The 18,279-nt window shown below is 43.5% G+C and overlaps 1 protein-coding gene across 1 annotated transcript in view; it reads left to right on the forward strand.

The window, feature by feature from the left end:
• The window catches only part of Lilli (AF4/FMR2 family member lilliputian), a 335,845-nt gene that overhangs the window by 45,902 nt on the left and 271,664 nt on the right, over positions 1 to 18,279 (forward strand). The window lies entirely within an intron of this gene.

Consider the following 18,279-nt stretch of genomic DNA (forward strand, 5'->3'; position numbering starts at 1 on the left):
AGCGTCAAGACTGTCATTATATATAGTCTTCTCTCTTGTTTTATCCCAGGCCTACCTACGCTCAGTTTCCATTTGCTTAATCTATCCCGTCGATTTTATTGATTACTCTCGTCCTGGGTCCACCGAAGCACCTATTGCTATCTTGTTACCTTAGAGATATCCATCGACAAGATAATCCGCTCTCACCTGTCCCTCAATTGCCTGCCCACGCTCGGCTTTCGTCGATTTGGTCCCCGCTGTTCATTCTCGTCGCAGTAGACAGACGTTGCAGATCCTTCGAAGATAAAAGTTGCAACCTTGTTGCATGTCGGCACCTCATTTCCCAGCGATTTTTCTCCCGGTCTTACACATTGTCTCTGAATTGTTCTTAACTCTCAACGTTGTTACGGCTCTACCCGATGTGGGAACCTTTCAATTCTCTACCCTGTGTGTCTGTCGGGTCTAATGCTAACGCAGAACTGTTCCAACGATCATTTTCACCGAACAAGATGCTCTTGATCTCACGGCGTGTTTTCAACGAGCGTTCCTATTAAATCACTTTGTCGTATCACTTTGGGTCATATTCAACAGGTTGTTTCATCGGCTCTGCGATCAGTTAGTCGCTCTTTAAATAAATCATCGATATCAAGAACGTTCGAAGCGTATCCTGGTCAACAGCGTTAATCTTACAGTGTTAACAGCGACGCGTGGGATACGTCTAAACCGCGTGAAAGGCCCCGCCCATAGAAAACACTTATCTGCACAAGGAACACCAGCGCGAACTGATTCCTGGTTTCACCTTCTCACGCTGTTGCAACAAAATCTATATTTGACACAGCTAGATCGGTCTACGATAATCAGCCCAACCCAACAGACCCAGCACTCGCGCGGACCCCACACAATGTGGCACGTTGTGTCTTCCGTATCTACTTTGTCCTGCAATCTCGATACCGATAGAACCACCTTTTCCATGGATTCCATGTCTCACGGACTCATCTTATCTATTAGACGCCTAGGTCAAGCTTGCGAAACAGTGCTCCTTCCCCTGAAAACGCTTTGGAATTCCTGTAGGGGCGGAGCTACGAGCCAAATGTCCCCGGAAGCATAAGAAATAAAGTCTGTTCGGTATAGGTGACAATAGACGTCCTGTGCATAGTGCTTTCTCTTCGTAGAATACCTTAAGTTGCGGCTCATTCGGTGAGGTACTGTATATAAGCAAGCTAGAGTGGTTGAGGAGGCGTGGCCTCGTCGCTACGCCCTCATAAAATCCCCTAAACGACAGTAACTTCATCGTGGTGCTTTCAACAAGCATGGCTTCAATGATCTGTTTGTTGAATGTACTCGACGGTGCCTCATCTTCGCGGAGTAGTTTAAGTGGACGTAGATTCATCGTGATGCTCTAAATGAGCATGTTTTCAATGATCCGTTTGTTCAAAATACTTGAGAAGGCGTGGTCTTGTTGCTCCATCCTTACAGAGTGCTCCGAGGGGCGTGTCTTTATCGCTCTGTCTACGCAAAGTGCTTTGAGAGGCGTGGCTTCGTTTCTAATGCCTTGCAAAGTGCTTTAAGGAGGCGTGGCTTCGCATGTAATGCCTTAAAAAGTACTTTAAGGAGGCGTGGCTTCGCATATAACGCCTTTCAAAGTGCTTTAAGGAGGCGTGGCTTCGCATCTAATGCCTTACAAAGTACTTTGCGGAGGCGTGGCTTCGCATCTAATGCCTTAGAAAGTACTTTGAGGAGGCGTAGCTTCGTTTCTAATGCCCTGCAAAGTACTTTAAGGAGGCGTAGATTCGTTTCTAATGCCTTGAAAAGTGTTTAAGGAGGCGTGGCTTCGCATCTAATGCCTTACAAAGTACTTTGAGGAGGCGTGGATTCGCATCTAATGCCTTACAAAGTACTTTAAGAAGGCGTGGTTTCGTTTCTATTGCCTTGCAAAGTACTTTAAGGAGGCGTGGCTTGGAGTCGCTCTTTGTGCAGAGTATTCCAAGGGGGCATGGCTCCGACGCTCCGTCTGTATAGAGTGAGAGAGGTGTTATTGTTGTTTTATGCATTCAGAGCGCTTTGAGAGGCGTGGCTTCGTCGCTCCTGCTGGAAAGAGAGTCTAGCCAAGTTCAGAGTGTCAACCCAAGTTCAGAATGAACTAGAGGAGAGTCTACCGAAGTGCAAAGCGAAGCAGACGCGAGTCCACCCAACTTCAACCGGAAGTGGATAGCCATACATCTAAATCCGATATACAGATCCCAGGGTTCTCGCGTGGTTGGTCGATCCAGGTCAAGTGCGCGAAAACGTTTGAGTTTCGTTGCTCCTATCGATACGTTTCGCATGTTCGGTTGCGTAACAAGCTTAAGAAACGGACAATCGACGTCGTCGCGTGTCCATTGTCCGTTGTCCGTTTCGGCAAGCCGACGAAGAAGGAAGCACGTTGCCGACACGCGGACCAGATAGCCGCCGACACGTTTTCGTTTATCCGGGGCTTATCTCCGGCGGCGCTCGGACAAGTGTCTTATCGTCTGAGCGTTATTTCCATAGACAAGACCTCGGTGCCTTCTCTGATCGGTCTATCCTGGTTGGGGAACTGGTCTCTCGGCTACCCGGCACGACGATAATCAGCGATACATAGCTGAGAGAGAGAGAGGTGGGAGGGAGAGGGAGAGAGAGAGAGACTGTACTTCTCTGGTGGGATATTTTCGTCACGTAACGCGGACGCGAGAGAAATTGTAGATCGGGCCTGTCGCGATGTTTCGGGGGATAATTCGCTTCCCAGCCGCAGGTGTTGCATCATCGGGGATCGAGGATCCACAGGGGACTCCTCGATCCGTGATGAAACGCCTCGATTACAGGCGAATCAACCAGGCGGACGCCATTGCTCCCGTTTCAGGTCCTTCATTGACTAGATTAATTGGGAAAATTGCGAGGTGTTCTGAAAATAATCAGGATAAGATTGTGTGTATTTTATACGGCATTGTACGGGGTATAACGTTGTTTAATTGTGACCAACGTCTTCTTAAACGAGACGAGTGATATCAGAAATATTTTGCTTAATGGGTGGGCTCAAATTATTGTAAGTTTGGGAATTTATTATAGACAATGCTTTGGAGCAATCGTTTTGAGATTGTAGGGACATTTTACTACTCTATTGAGGTGACTTACCAAATTTTTGTTTCTTAAAAATTGTTATAAATAATGTCCCTGTAGCAGTTTATATCCACTAGATCATTCAAGAACGAGGAAGCTTGATGCAAACAGCTGAGAATTAATGAATTTATTGAAAACAATCTACTGAACCGATCTATTTCAAATTGTAGGGCCATTTTTTCAGTCCAGAATTGCTATAAACAATGCCGTTGCAGTGGCTCATCTTCTGCCCATCCTTTAGAAAACTTAATTCACAAATGAATGGCTCTCCTTTTTGTAATACAATGGGAATCAATGTGGAATTGTATCGAATGTAGACATGAGCTGCTTATCTCGATAATTTTGGAGTAGCGTTACAGTTTGGTCGACTACGAATCTAGGAGCATCCTCCCCGGTTATCATCGAGAATGGCTGGTGCGTGTCGCTCGGAGCTGGTTTAGGGGATGCTGGAGGACACTCGAGAGAATCAATTTCATTTCGGCCGATGCGAGGGCGTCTTGTAACCGTGGGCGTGCGAGTGAATGGCCCGCGATAACGCGGTTCTGGTAATCTTGTTTCCTATTTCATTCACGGGGCGGTTTCGATTGCTTGATACCTCCGGTGTCGATACGCCGAATCGAGGACCCACGATCGAACTGGCTACGGCGAACCATCGACACGCGCCGACCCCCCTTACCATTGTATCCCGGAGTCTGAGAAACTACCCCTAAATAATTCAACATCACCAAGCTGAGTCTCGTTCCTAATACAGAGAATCAAATTCCATAAGAAACTACTGTCTATCATAATTATATTGCAACTAGACGAACACATAGTATTCACCAACCCTCGTCTATAGACTGCGAATTTTATGCATGTATAATCAAAATAGATAGGACAATTTAGAACTGCTCCTGTATTGTTTTCAATCTATTAAATCTATTAAGAGGAGTAATGAAGTTTTATTTTGCTTGCTGCTATCGAGACAGAGAATTTTTATTTTGCATGACGATCCGCAGTCTACTCGTCTTCAATCAGATTCCGAAACTCTTCAATGAAACGATAATTGGCTTCGAATAAATCGAACTATTTCAAGCACTCGATCCCGGACAGCAACCATAAAAAGCTCACCATGGAAGATTGTCTCTATCAGGATCCGCCCACACGAGGAACACGTTATTTCCATTACCAATTTTTCCGTTCTCTATCGCGGCGTTATAGTCCCATTAGCACCAACAAGGATAAATACAGCGCTTGATACGAGGATCGGGATAAACGAGTCGGCCGGAGTTAGAGCACTATACGTTCGACCAGGAAACAAGCACGAATAGACATAGGGAGATCTTGACGTTAGGCGATCACCCCCGATGAATATTTGCTCCATTCATCGGAGCATTTAATCCGACCCTAAATATGCATGTACCGTCGGTGGATGAACGTCGAGAGAATATTTTTCTCTCTTTCTCTTTAGAGAGAGAGGGTAGTAAAATGTGGAGGCGGCGTTGGCGGTGGCGGCGACGAAACAATTGGTAAAAGAGGAGAGGAGAGCGTCGTCTGGAGAGGGAGACAGAAGGCGAAGGACGTGATTTGATAACACAGCATCGATCCAGGTTCTCAGGATGCTTCCACCCTTCTCTCTGCCCCTCTCCTCCTCGTTCTCATCCACCCCCCGCAGTCTTCCTGTTTTCTACCCCTCCACGGTTTCTACGATTCTGGTTGCTGCAACCAGAACTGTATATACCAGTTCTATGGGGAATAACTCCTGCCAGTACCCATAGCTGCTGGCTTCACGGGATTTTTCCTCGAAATTCACCGTTTTGCAGATCATGTTCACCTTTTGCGAACCAAATTCACCCCTTCGCTGACCAAATTCGCTCACTTGCAAATCAAAGAATTCTTGAGATTATAATACTTCTTCCTTGGAGTTATCATATTTGGAGGGAGACTGATAACTTGGAAGTTATCATATTTGGAGGGAGACATAAGTCTGTGTTGGTGAAGGTTATCTCAAGGTCATATTTTTCGAGATCTCACGAACGCTAATGTTTTTTAAATAGAATTATATGATGTTCTGTTTACATTTTGATCGAGTATTTGTAAACAAATACAATGAGCTATTACGAGGGTCGTTCAAGGTCACTTAAGGGCAACTGCAATGGGAAATAGGATGGGTCGTTAAAACAGCTCCGAGTGTAAAGGTCTATGAACGTGTCATCTAAATTCTAGTTTTCCAGCATATTCGTATCATCAACTACTTAATTTAGGCCCAACCAGATCACCGTTGATTTTCAAGAAGAACATTGAAAATATGTGAAATAGAATTACTGATGGAAAATTTGGGTTTTGGAGAAATTGTTAACAGCAGTCCAGCAAGGATTAAGCGTCGCTAACTATGGCACTGATATTCCCAATCCTCTCTAAACTGAGGGGTTGAAGCCTGTGACCTGATCTGCCAAAAATACCCTAAGCTGTTTAGCTCCCGTTACCACCCACGACCCTTTTCTTCGGTCCCTCGACCTGCAACGTGTCGAGAGGTTCTTCACTGCGGAACACCGGAAGATTGCGCTAATATTGTAGAAACGGTGGAAGAGGAGGGGAGGGGGTTATTCTGGAACGGTCGGGGGTGGTTGCTAGATTGTGGGCGGAATAGTTCTGCGGCACCCCTTACCGAGAACTACCCCTAACGCGTTCCTCTCGCTACCGGCGCGGAGCGCGTCTCGTTGCGAAACCGTTTGTCGCGCTTCGTGTCTGGGCTGCTGATAGCCTGCGAGGAACAATATCCCCTTACCGGTACAAGATGTCAGAAGGAGCCACCTAACGGCTTTGATCATTTCACTGGGCCGTGTGCTTCGGAATAATAGCCTGACGAGCGTTTGTCTCGCGTTTAACCGGCCTGGAAAAATGTTTGCAATAGTACAATGATCTAGCACGGAAAAATTGCACTTCGGATATATTCTTGCGACGTTCCATCTCGAGTAGACTGCAGAAGAGTTTAATAAATAGACTGCGGACTTTTATGTAAGTTTATGGATCTTTATGTTCATCACTGAACTGCGGATTTTATGCATTCGCGAGAAAGATGAGTTGGCGCAATTATTTATGCATATTTTTTATTCAGTTTCGGATGTTCTTGCGACGTTCTATGTCGAGTAGACTGCAGACGAGTTTAATAAATAGACTGCGGACTTTTATGTAAGTTTATGGATCTTTATGTTCATCACTGAACTGCGGATTTTATGCATTCGCGAGAAAGATGAGTTGGCGCAATTATTTATGCATATTTTTTGATTTAGTTTCGGATGTTCTTGCGACGTTCTATCTCGGGTAGACTGCAGAAGAGTTTAATAAATAGACTGCGGACTTTTATGTATTTTTGTGGATCTTTATGTTGATCACTGAACGGCAGATGTTATGCATTCGCGAGAAAGATGAGTTGGCGCAATTATTTATGCATATTATTTATTTAGTTCGCAAGACATTTGTGTGCTATTTTCATCTTGTTGAAATGATTAAAGAAACTATGACAATTTCATTTGGCTTCCGTTTCTTACAATGGATGCACGCAATTCTTATTTTGCTAAATTGCACTTTGCTAAATGTTTTAATGTAATAAAAATCGAGTGAGAATAGTTGAGTAAATAATTATAGTAAGTTATTAAGAAATATAATTTAGTAAATAAATGTACAGATAAAATATGCTGACACTTCGAATCCTGCGTCTCCGATAATTGGCACAATGGAATTGTTTGTCCAATGCAGTTCGCGGCCATAACCGGTGGCTTAGCGCAGTGTATCGCTCGCGCAGGTTGCTGCGCTTTGTTTACGCGCCGCACAATGGTCCGAGAGCTCGCTTTTTGTGGCCAAAACTATTGTAACGTTATTTCAAGATTTAATGTTATATTATTATAGGTCGTTGGATTCGTTTCGATGCCAGTTAGAATATTACGAAGTAAAAAATATATGTTAACGTTTAAAAAAATGAGTAACGTTTATGAAAAGAAATTTTTCTTTAATTTTTTTATATTGAAATTTATAGGAAAGTAAATACTGATCAACTTTCGTTGGAAACATTTTTTTGTCAGATCATCGGAAATATTTTTAAAAAATCGTGAAAAAGTATAAAAATTTACATGTGTACATGTTGAAGGTCTGAACTTTCTTAGGCATTTTTTTCTAAAACTCTACTTAAAGTTTACATTGTACGTAACTTTATATTCTTCGTATATGGATTAAAACATGCATATATTACCATTAAATAAATGAAATATACATTTTCACGCATATGAAATTATAGCACAAATTTGCATTTTAGCATTGCGTAAGGAATAATTCAACTGTTTAATTGCAACTCCAATTTCATAGTTTTGCAGTTGATCTGCTCGGAAAGATGTCTGAAAGATCTAACTTTTTGAATTTCGAGGTTTTAAAGGGTTCTTATTTGGGAGAAAAAAAATGTTATAGAAATTTGAGAGTCGAAAAATTGAATTTTGGACACAATCGCCGGTTAGGCGAGTGAAAGTTCCAGACGCGACTCGACGCGTCGGTCCCGCTCGCAAAAGCGATTTCGCGCGAGTAAATTGCACGTGCTCTCGAGAGCTCCCGCGAGTACACGCGAACAAAAACGTGTTTGAAAGTTTCCAACAAGCGACGGACTCATTTGTGTACGCTAACGTCGGCTGAATCGCTTTCGGCCGTAGGTATAACGAACCATTGATAGGACCGAGCGACCTTGAAGTTACTTTAAAAAGTAATTAGAACAGGTTTTATTCCAGAGAAAGAAAAAGGAAACTCTCCGTCCGGAGATTCTGAACGGGAACAATTAATGGAACGAAGAAGCAGTATATAATTAGATCGTCAACTCATTAGGGTGATTAGCAACCACTTAATTTGCATACAGAAAACAATGCGAGTTTCCTGAATTACAGAAGTACATAAATTAATTTCTAGATCTTCATGAAAAATGAATGCTTTAAGGCAAATAAACGGTTATGACGAATAAAAATTTCGATCAATCAATACACTTATGTCCTTAACACTTTTTACGTGTCTACTGCTTTAAATTGTACGCGCGCATTTTTCTCATAAATACATAAAATCTATTAGTTTCGCCTCGACTAGAGTTGCGAAAGTTTGAACAAATCTAGTGGCTCTATCGAGACATTAAATCAACGTCAAAACGATAATTAATGAATAATGCGGAGCTAAACGTTTTCCGCGTTGTTCGCACCATTCGCTCGCGCGTGTTGGAAATAAATCGGAACAATGGGAACGCACGATAAAGCTCGAATCACACCGTCGCGCAACTTCGTACAAAATGCTCGATGCTCGGAGATACCGCGTCGGGCGTTCGCAAAAAGAAACATTTATACCCGCGGCAACTTTCGATGTCACGAAAGAAATTTTCCCAGTCATAAATTACATTGTTATCGCGATAAATTTCTTCGTGTAAGTCGCGCGGCATTTCCATAGATATATTGGAGCACGCGAATTCGCTGGACGCGTTCGACCAACAGCGTTTCACCGACTCTTAACCTCTTTGAGGACGAGTTAACTCAACGGTGGTGCTGCTTGCCTTTCACTGATTTCTTCTGCCTGTTTCGCTACCGATTGCTGCTATACCGTTGCCTAACAAAACAAATACAACCTGTTTCAATAGACCAACAATCGTACGCTCTACGGCCATAAATCACCGGACACTTGAATATTTGCTAAAAATTGCCAATACTGAAACTGTGACATCTTCGTGAAAGAAAATCGCACGACAGTCCACCTGGGCTCATTTTAAAGCGTGAAACTTCTGCTTTCAGAATCTCGCCTTGATTCCTTTTTTCATGGCACTTGTGCATCAGGAAGTAAAGGATAGAAGGAACATAGATTGTGTTGTACGATTTTGAAGACCAGAGTCTAATAAATATGTATGTTATTAATTTCCTTTAAACCGAAATAAAATTCTATTTTGTTGTTGTATATATCCTTTGGAGAAATCATAGGCATACGATCAACATAAACTATTTTTTTTTTCTATGAAATTCTGAACGACGAAGAATTTCTAATCATTATATTCACAAAATGAATAGTTAGTGCAAGGGGTTAAAACAATTGATTGATCGTTTCTCTAAAAAAAAATATTATTGCACCAGGATTTTGTCCAAATCGACTCCGAAGAATTTAGTCACTTAAAAATTACAGTCGAACGAACTTCTTTGCCAAAAAATGCAAGTTTTGCAACGAAGGATCTGCGAACCGGCGTTTCAGCTCGGGTAATTTGTTTCCGAAGTAACTCCGACCTTCGGCTGTTTATAAATCCACCATAAACCTTCACCCTCCCCGGCTACTTATGTTTCACGTCTTCCAGCTCTTCTTTCTCTCTGGTTCCATAGCGGCGCGTGCTCGCCGCGAGCTGGTCCCGAGTTGCAAAACAATTCGCAATGCCCGGAGCTCGTTCTTTTTATACTTCATCGCCGGAGAATCTCCGTACTCTCTTCTCTCGTTACTCTTCGCTCGCAAGCCTGTGACGCGAACGCGTTGTACGTACGTGTGTATATTCTGCGAGCGCGATTTGAATAATCGATAAAACATACAATTTTTATGCGCCCTTTCGGCCCCGCGAACCGAGTGCATCGCGAATGCATCTCGCAGGTTCCTGCCGCGGCCGTGACGCGCTTATGCGAGGTCAGTTACCAGCTGTCGGTAAACACTTGGTAAACAAACGCGAGAGACCGTCGAACGCTAAAGACGCTGAGCTCTCGAGAGCTGTACGGTCGGTTCTTTGGCTTTGGGAGATGAGAAGTCCGAAACCAAAAACTTTTTTTGTGGTCTTCAGACATTCGCGAGGGTACCCTGAAAATTTCAAATGTTTATGTTTGTTGGTTTTTCTTTAAAAAATTGTCAAAGTCATACGATTTTCCGAGCGTTAATTCTGTCTGGACTTTTTTTTTTAATTTATGAGCAGGTTGAAACAGTGACCTAGAGGTCTGAAAAATTTTGTCGATGTTCCTCGAAGATTGATAAAAGTATCCACAAAGTTTAAAATTTGTGCGTTCAATGGTTCTGTTTGAAAAAATTGTCAATGCCATGACTATTTTCTGACCGTTAATTCTGTCTCGATTTTTTCTTTAACTTATGACCAGACTACAAAAATTGACCTAGAGGTCTGAAAAATTTTGTCGATGTTCCTCGATGGTTGACAAATACACCCGCGAAGTTTCTAATTAATTGCTGCGCTAGTTTCTTCGTAAAAATTCTCGAATCATCGTATTCCTCATCAGCATCCAATTCGTTTTAATCCTTTCGCATTCATAAACGTAGGAAGCAATAAAAATAATGAACCAGTCGTCACCTAAATGAAATATCGAGTATGTCAATACGCTGTACCTCGGATAGCCATTCGAAAAAGGCAATACCTAACAGCAAAAGCTACAATCGAGTTTTTAAACACTTTTTACTGAAACCTGTAACCTGCTCAAAGCGAATTTGAAGCGATTTGTTTTTTGCGCAAATGCCTATCGTAGATCGTAATGAAATAATGATTGATCGCGTCGCAGCATCTGCGTCAGGTTTTGATGAAGTCTTTTATCGAGCGAGATACGGGAGATCGCATTAATTCCAGTTTTCCTCGTGTCGCTAATAATCGATAAATTATTCGATTGACGCGTCCGCCTTGGTGACCGCGTCAGTTGAAATTTTTCGCGCTTAGAGGACACTGATTCTCGATCGGTTTCGCATGCAAATCGATTGCGGAACGTCCCCTTCCTAAGCAGGTGTCAGGCTTTAATCTCTTTCTTCTCCCGTTCGACGACCGCGACCTTCTCGTCCTATTTCATTCTCCTCGTTCTCGTTTTTTCTCCATTAACTTCCCAATCAACGTTGACGCCGCGTGCGGCTCGTAATCCTACGAAAGAAGCAAGCTTGCGAGAGAGAGAGAGAGAGAGAGAGAGAGAACGAGAGAGACAGACTGAGAGGGTGAGAGGGAGAGAATGTCCAGGTCGTTACCAAGTCCGCGGCGAAACGTTCTTATTACTAAACTCCCATAACTGCGACCGGATAACTACGTGCATTCGAAGAAGTTAAAGACGGGTCCGAGTAGATTGTTGCCTCGCGTTGTGTTAACCTGTTAACCTGGCCGGGCCGAGTTATCTCGTTAATTGTATTCCGTCCGTATTCCATTTACACTTTTTCTTCGTTCGATTTATCTGCCGGCAAATTTTGCGGCATAATTTAGACTTTGTGTTATGGGCTGGATCGCTTCGAATGACTTTTATTTACTCGACGCCGGAGAGTGGCTCGCCGGTTTATGCCGCAGAAAAGAAAAATACAATAATGCGACGGGCCGTTGCCGTGCTGCTGGTTCTCAACTTCGTTCTGTGGAAGTTCAGTCGTTCTCTTCAACTTCGTCGGCATACACGCCGAAATGTTTTCTACATTTTCCATTTCCATTTTCCAGTGCCTGTACACTCTTCGTTAAGTCTCAAAGGGTAAACAATTGAATGAAGAATGTTAATGAGGTGTATCAACGTGAACCACTTATTTTCTATTTCCTACATCTCAATATTTTATCTCGCACAGTGTGCTCGTGTCTTCATTAAATCTCAAAGGGTGAACAATCGAGGGAAGAATGTTGATGAGGGTGTTCTGTCACATACGTTTGAAAGATACACAGACCGCAGTCGATTACCGGACACAAAATACCGGCGACCACGCATATGTGACGCGGTGGCAAACGCATCAACCTAGAACCACCATACGACGGGTCCACGGACGGTCGCAGTAATTGTCCACCCCTCTGCAATCATTCCGGGCTCATAACATTTGCGCGGTCACACTGGAGCGGGCAAGTATTCCGAGCATCGGTGTCCTCGTAGTCATTCGACCCCAGAAGAAGAAGCTAGCCGCCCCGCGTAGTAGAATTAGACCGAACCCGTTATGCAGCTAGCCAAAAGTCCTCCTCTTCACTCGGAAGCTGTTGCAGTAACAACTGTGGGCGGGGGTTGTGAAATTCTCGAGTCTCCGAGAGGATTGTTTCGACTTCTCAGACGTGGGGACGAACAAAAATTGCCTTGTGGAGCTGTGCAGTGGAAATGTAGAAATCAAGAGCCGCGAAACCACGCCCATTAAAGCAGCATACGTAAAAGGAAAGATTAACTTGGGGTTTTGGGGTATTCCGAAAAGAGGGAGCAAAGAAACCACGCCCTCGGGTCAATTGATATAGTGGGAGCGACGAGACCACGCCTTTAGGACGCTTTATATAGTGAGGGCAATTAAACCACGCCTCTCAGGGCACTCTACAAAGAGGAATCAGGGAAATTGCGATTTTTGGAGCACTCTACGTTGAGAGAGCAAGATAACCACGCCCTCAAGGCAATGGATACAGTGGGAGCGACGAGACCACGCCTTTAGGACGCTTTATATAGTGAGGGCAATTAAACCACGCCTCTCAGGGCACTCTACAAAGAGGAATCAGGGAAATTGCGATTTTTGGAGCACTCTACGTTGAGAGAGCAAGATAACCACGCCCTGAAGGCAATGGATACAGTGGGAGCGACGAGACCACGCCTTTGGGAGGCTTTATATAGTGAGGGCAATTAAACCACGCCTCTCAGGGTACTCTACAAAGAGGAATCAGGGAAATTGCGATTTTTGGAGCACTCTACGTTGAGAGAGCAAGATAACCACGCCCTGAAGGCAATGGATACAGTGGGAGCGACGAGACCACGCCTTTAGGACGCTTTATATAGTGAGGGCAATTAAACCACGCCTCTCAGGGCACTCTACAAAGAGGAATCAGGGAAATTGCGATTTTTGGAGCACTCTACGTTGAGAGAGCAAGATAACCACGCCCTGAAGGCAATGGATACAGTGGGAGCGACGAGACCACGCCTTTAGGACGCTTTATATAGTGAGGGCAATTAAACCACGCCTCTCAGGGCACTCTACAAAGAGGAATCAGGGAAATTGCGATTTTTGGAGCACTCTACGTTGAGAGAGCAAGATAACCACGCCCTGAAGGCAATGAATATAGTGGGAGCTACGAGACCACGCCTTTAGGACGCTTTATATAGTGAGGGCAATTAAACCACGCCTCTCAGGGCACTCTACAAAGAGGAATCAGGGAAATTGCGATTTTTGGAGCACTCTACGTTGAGAGAGCAAGATAACCACGCCCTGAAGGCAATGAATATAGTGGGAGCTACGAGACCACGCCTTTAGGACGCTTTATATAGTGAGGGCAATTAAACCACGCCTCTCAGGGCACTCTACAAAGAGGAATCAGGGAAATTGCGATTTTTGGAGCACTCTACGTTGAGAGAGCAAGATAACCACGCCCTCAAGGCAATGAATATAGTGGGAGCGACGAGACCACGCCTTTAGAACGCTTTATATAGTAAGGGCAATTAAACCACGCCTCTCAGGGCATTCTACAAAGAGGAATCAGGGAAATTGCGATTTTTGGAGCACTCTACGTTGAGAGAGCAAGATAACCACGCCCTCAAGGCAATGGATACAGTGGGAGCGACGAGACCACGTCTTTAGGACGCTTTATATAGTGAGGGCAATTAAACCACGCCTCTCAGGGCACTCTACAAAGAGGAATCAGGGAAATTGCGATTTTTGGAGCACTCTACATTGAGAGAGCACACACAGTTATTTATAATTTCACGCCCCTCGGGTCACTCTAGACGAAAAGGGAGCAATGCAATCTTCGAATCTCGAAGATCCGAGGGTCCCTTCTTGCCACAACGTGGCAAAAGCGTGGCCCTCGGGGGCACTACACTATCCTCCCAGGGCAAAGATCGCTCCCTATCCCATCTCCATCGTTGTCATCCCGCTATTTTTCTATTTTTAATGTGTTTATCGAGCTCCGAGGAGGAACACACAGCCGAATCTGTTCGGCACGAGGAACGGAACAAGATGTAACACATTTAGAAGGGAAATGGGCCGGAATCGGAAGGGAGGGTCTTTCTTATAAGTGGCGCACGTAGAGGCGAGATTTTCGGATGGCACGTAAATAACGCGCATACCGGCACCGGGAGCAAAGGTCCCGGCCACGACAGATTGACGAATCGATTTCTCTGCGGCAGAGTCGTTCCACAAGCCTCGACGATGCTCGTCGTCCCTTCCTCGTTCCCTTCTTTCTTCGGGTTCGCCGTCTCGCTTTCTTGAAAGCCGACAACCGTGTAACAGAAAGAGACGCTCGAAATCTTTTCCGTTAACCTCTAAAGGAAGGTTTCAGAGGTGGGTGCGTCGAACAGAGAGAACCTGGGCTTGTCCACCAGCTTGTACAAAAGCCGTTTACGATTTATAGTTGGAGCTTATAGCCCGGCTAGTTGGACGACTTGGTTTGAACGATAATCTAACGCGCGCCAGATTATCGTACGACGTGTTGTGCCGAAATATGGCTCTCGTAAAATTCGCACGATTCACGGTGCACGATGCAGGATGTCGGTGTCGCGACACCTTGCCACCGCTTTTCTCTGCAACTTCAGCTTTGGGAAAAGAGGAATTAGGCTCGTGCCTCTTCATTTGAACTTGTTTTCACTCTGGGATGTAGAAGCTCGTCTTCTGTCATGCTAAATTTTCTTTTGTATAATCAATTCTGTAAGAGCTTCTTCTTTCGGTACATTCCAGCACAGTTGCCATTAAATATTCTTGTTGAATACAAATTCTTGTTAAATTATTCTATTTATTCTCGTAACGCAGAGACCTCATGTTCAATCTAACAATTCAGCAAGTAATATTGCAGTTATGAACAACGGTCCGTTTCTGACGATTAAGATTAAAAAGATCGCAACACAGGATCGCGAAACGATCGTTCGGCAAATTCATCGGACAGGATCGTTCTATACTTGACTGCACCCAACAGATGGTTACTCAGCGTCGACCGAACAGTTTCGATGGTTCGCAACAGCCGTTCATGGAATAATAAAATGGTCACGCCTGTATGGGCCCCGTTTAGGCTACCCAGATCGTTTCGATAGTGAAGTGGGAGAGAGAGAGAGAGAAAGAGAGTCTGTGCTGTGTATGCACCGATATATATTTAGCTTGTGCGGCATTTCTCGACCCACATACTCATCGGGAGGCAGAATGTCTCGTATGCGTGGGGTCATCACGCCGTTCGCCGCGACAAAGACTCGTCCTCTCGCTCTCTCTCTCCTCTCCTCTCTTCGTGCTCTTTTTCTTTCTCGCCCCGTTCCTCGCCCATCTTCCTCGTCTTCGGCGTCGACGACTCCCGTGAAAGGGCCGCGGCGTGTAACCTCGATTTTTAAGAGCTTCCATTTGCCTGATTCCTTCTTCTTCTTCGGTCTTCTTTCTTTTTCCGCACCGCCCTTTTTTTCCTGGCTCCCTACGTTCTCGTTGGGCCTCTTTCTCTCTCTCTCTCTCTCTCTCTCTCTCTCTCTCTTCCCCTCCGGTTCGTTTTCTTTTTCGACGCACCCGGGACCTCTGGCCGGTAACTGAAACGTTTATGTCAGTTGTAAGTGAATTATGCGCCGGTCCGCGCCTGGCTCTCCGCCGTTATGGTTACTCGGATTTTCGGCTCGTGAGTAATAGTCCCGCTGGATGCGCCCGCGAGGTTACATATGCTCGCCGTGTCGATGGTGCATTGTACTCTAATAGTTTCGCGCGGGTAGTCGAAAAACGCGAATTTGTTGGAAAAGTTCGCGTTCAACACAATTTTATGGTTCCCCACTATTTTTCTGAATATCGTTTTTCAAGGTCGCTTGTACAGCGAGGATCACGCACAGGGCCTACCGAAGAATTTTCTTTTACAGAGCCTCTCGAATTTAGAAATCGAGCTGCACGAGTTAAAATAATCGATGCAATTTTACATTTAACCAAGTACCATCTTTAGAAAATTTTGATGTCCCGAGTGATCTTAAAAGATATCGGAGTTTTACAAGAAAAGTATTTTTAATGAAAAGAAAGCGACGTAAACGGACAAACTTTCAACGAAGGCGAACTTCCGTGGTGTTTATTTGTTAGACACGCAAGGGACAAGTTTCTTTTCTTCGGCGGAACTTTAATGTTCCTCAAGATCGTTCGGAAACAAGTCCAACAACCCACTAAGCAGTCATATTCTCAAAACGAGAAATACAGCAATATCGTCGCACTTGGGAAAATAAAGCAGAATCGGGAGGGTTTCTTTTTGTGTTGTTGAGCAAGCAAAGTGTCACCAATCCCTATTGCCTGACTTCTTATAAAGTTCTCTGCTTTCATAAGAAATCCGAGAAAATCCTCGAGGCGGGCTGAAAACGTCGTTGGGGTACGGAACTCCATTTCCCATGGTATTGGTCAGCCGTAAAAGCAAAATGGCGCAAAATCGACTAGAAAACGAATTATACTTATTCTTGTTTATTTAAGGATACTTCTTAGTTATTTTGTTCGTGCGAGTAAGCAAGGAGAATTGGGTATACACATGTGAAATATTTGCTAATAGATTTCTCGTATGTTAGAATTGGATGCACGATGAAGTGGTCAATTCCTTAACCTGAAGTAGCTAGGGAATTGAAAGTAAAAACATTTATCTAGTTGAAATCTAGTTACATTTACAGTGAAAGAATCTGACAAAATCTGGAAAACGCGATGAAAAGACACATTACGCTTCTACTTGAGGAACGTACCAAAATGATCGTATATTACTCATGAAAAAGCACTCAATGCCGAACTATACTCCTCAATGGTAATTAAATGTTCGAATAAATTTCAGTGGCGAGAATTTATAGCGATTCGTTTTCTTGCAACATTCCCTTGAGCTTTCAGTCTGGGATCGAAAATGTTAACAGGTTTTAAAATAACCTGTGTGTTACTGTTACGCAATATTGTGTGCGGTATGTGTCGCTAATGTTCGATTGTTGCGAAACAGGGGCAGCAACGTCATGGTAATGACTGGACTGCGGATTTTATGCATTTATAACAAAATTGTGTACAAGCACAAAATAGCAAAATCGTGAAAAGAATTTAGGAATATTGTTATCTCATTTTCAACCTATTTAAGCTGCTAAGAAATAAAATAAATGTCTATAATATTCCATTCTGTTGGACAATTGAGGTGGACAATTTTTATTTTGCATCAAGATCCACAGTCTAGTCATTGCTAGACTATTTTATGCGTTTATGGTAAAAATGGAGAAGCGCGACATAACACTGCAAAGACATTAGACGAATTTAAGAACGTTGCTGTATTATTTTATGTACAATACATTACTGAAAGAACAAGTATATTTTGATCTTCCACTGCATACAGTCGAATAAAATTTTCATTTTGCATAAGAATCTGCAGTCTGGGAATGGCGAATCAAGAAACGCACTTGTTGAAAAGAGTGCAACTTCAACCCCTTTACTAAAAATTGCATGAAGAATAGCAATTTCTCTGATTTTCTTTTTCTCATATCAATGTCCTTTTTGAAAAGATTGCAACTTCAACCCCTTTACTAAAAGTTACAGGAAGAATAGCAATTTCTCTGATTTTCTTTTTTTTTCATATTAATGTCCTTTTTGAAAAGAGTGCAACTTCAACCCCTTTACTAAAAGTTATAGGAAGAATAGCAATTTCTCTAATTTTCTTTTTTTTCATATTAATGTCCTTTTTGAAAAGAATGCAACTTCAACCCCTTTACTAAAAATTGCAGGCAGAATAGCAATTTCTCTGATTTTCTTCTTTCACATCAATGTCCTCTTTCAAAAGAGTGCAACTTCAACCCTTTTACTAAAAGTTGCAGGAAGAATAGCAATTTTTCTGATTCTCTTTTTTCACATCAATGTACTTTCCGCAAAGAGTGCAATTTTAACCTCTTCACTAAACGTGGCAGGGAAAACAGCAATCTCTCTCACTTTCAATTTAACTCTTAAAAGAAAAAAAAGAACGAAAAATTAGACTGCAATTGGAAGCTCTGATGCTTTCGGACAAAAGCTTGATATAAGTGGCTTCGAAGTAAATGCTGATGGTCGAGGCGACTCTGCACGCGGAAGTAAGGAAGTGTCGGCTGACGTATCGGTTTGTTTCGGTTTTATTAATCTTGTTACTTTGCCGGTCGGCTGGGTACGAAAGCACTGTGTCGTGCGTCTTTGCATAGAATCCGTACAGCGGCGCGAAACTTTCAACGATCTCATCGATTTCCGAGCCGGGCACAGTGCACACGGTCACGCACAGATGCACAAAACGAATCAAGGGGGTCACAGGAACGATAATGC

Source organism: Halictus rubicundus, chromosome 3 (assembly GCF_050948215.1).
Source record: "Halictus rubicundus isolate RS-2024b chromosome 3, iyHalRubi1_principal, whole genome shotgun sequence".
Taxonomy (NCBI): Eukaryota; Metazoa; Arthropoda; class Insecta; order Hymenoptera; family Halictidae; genus Halictus; species Halictus rubicundus.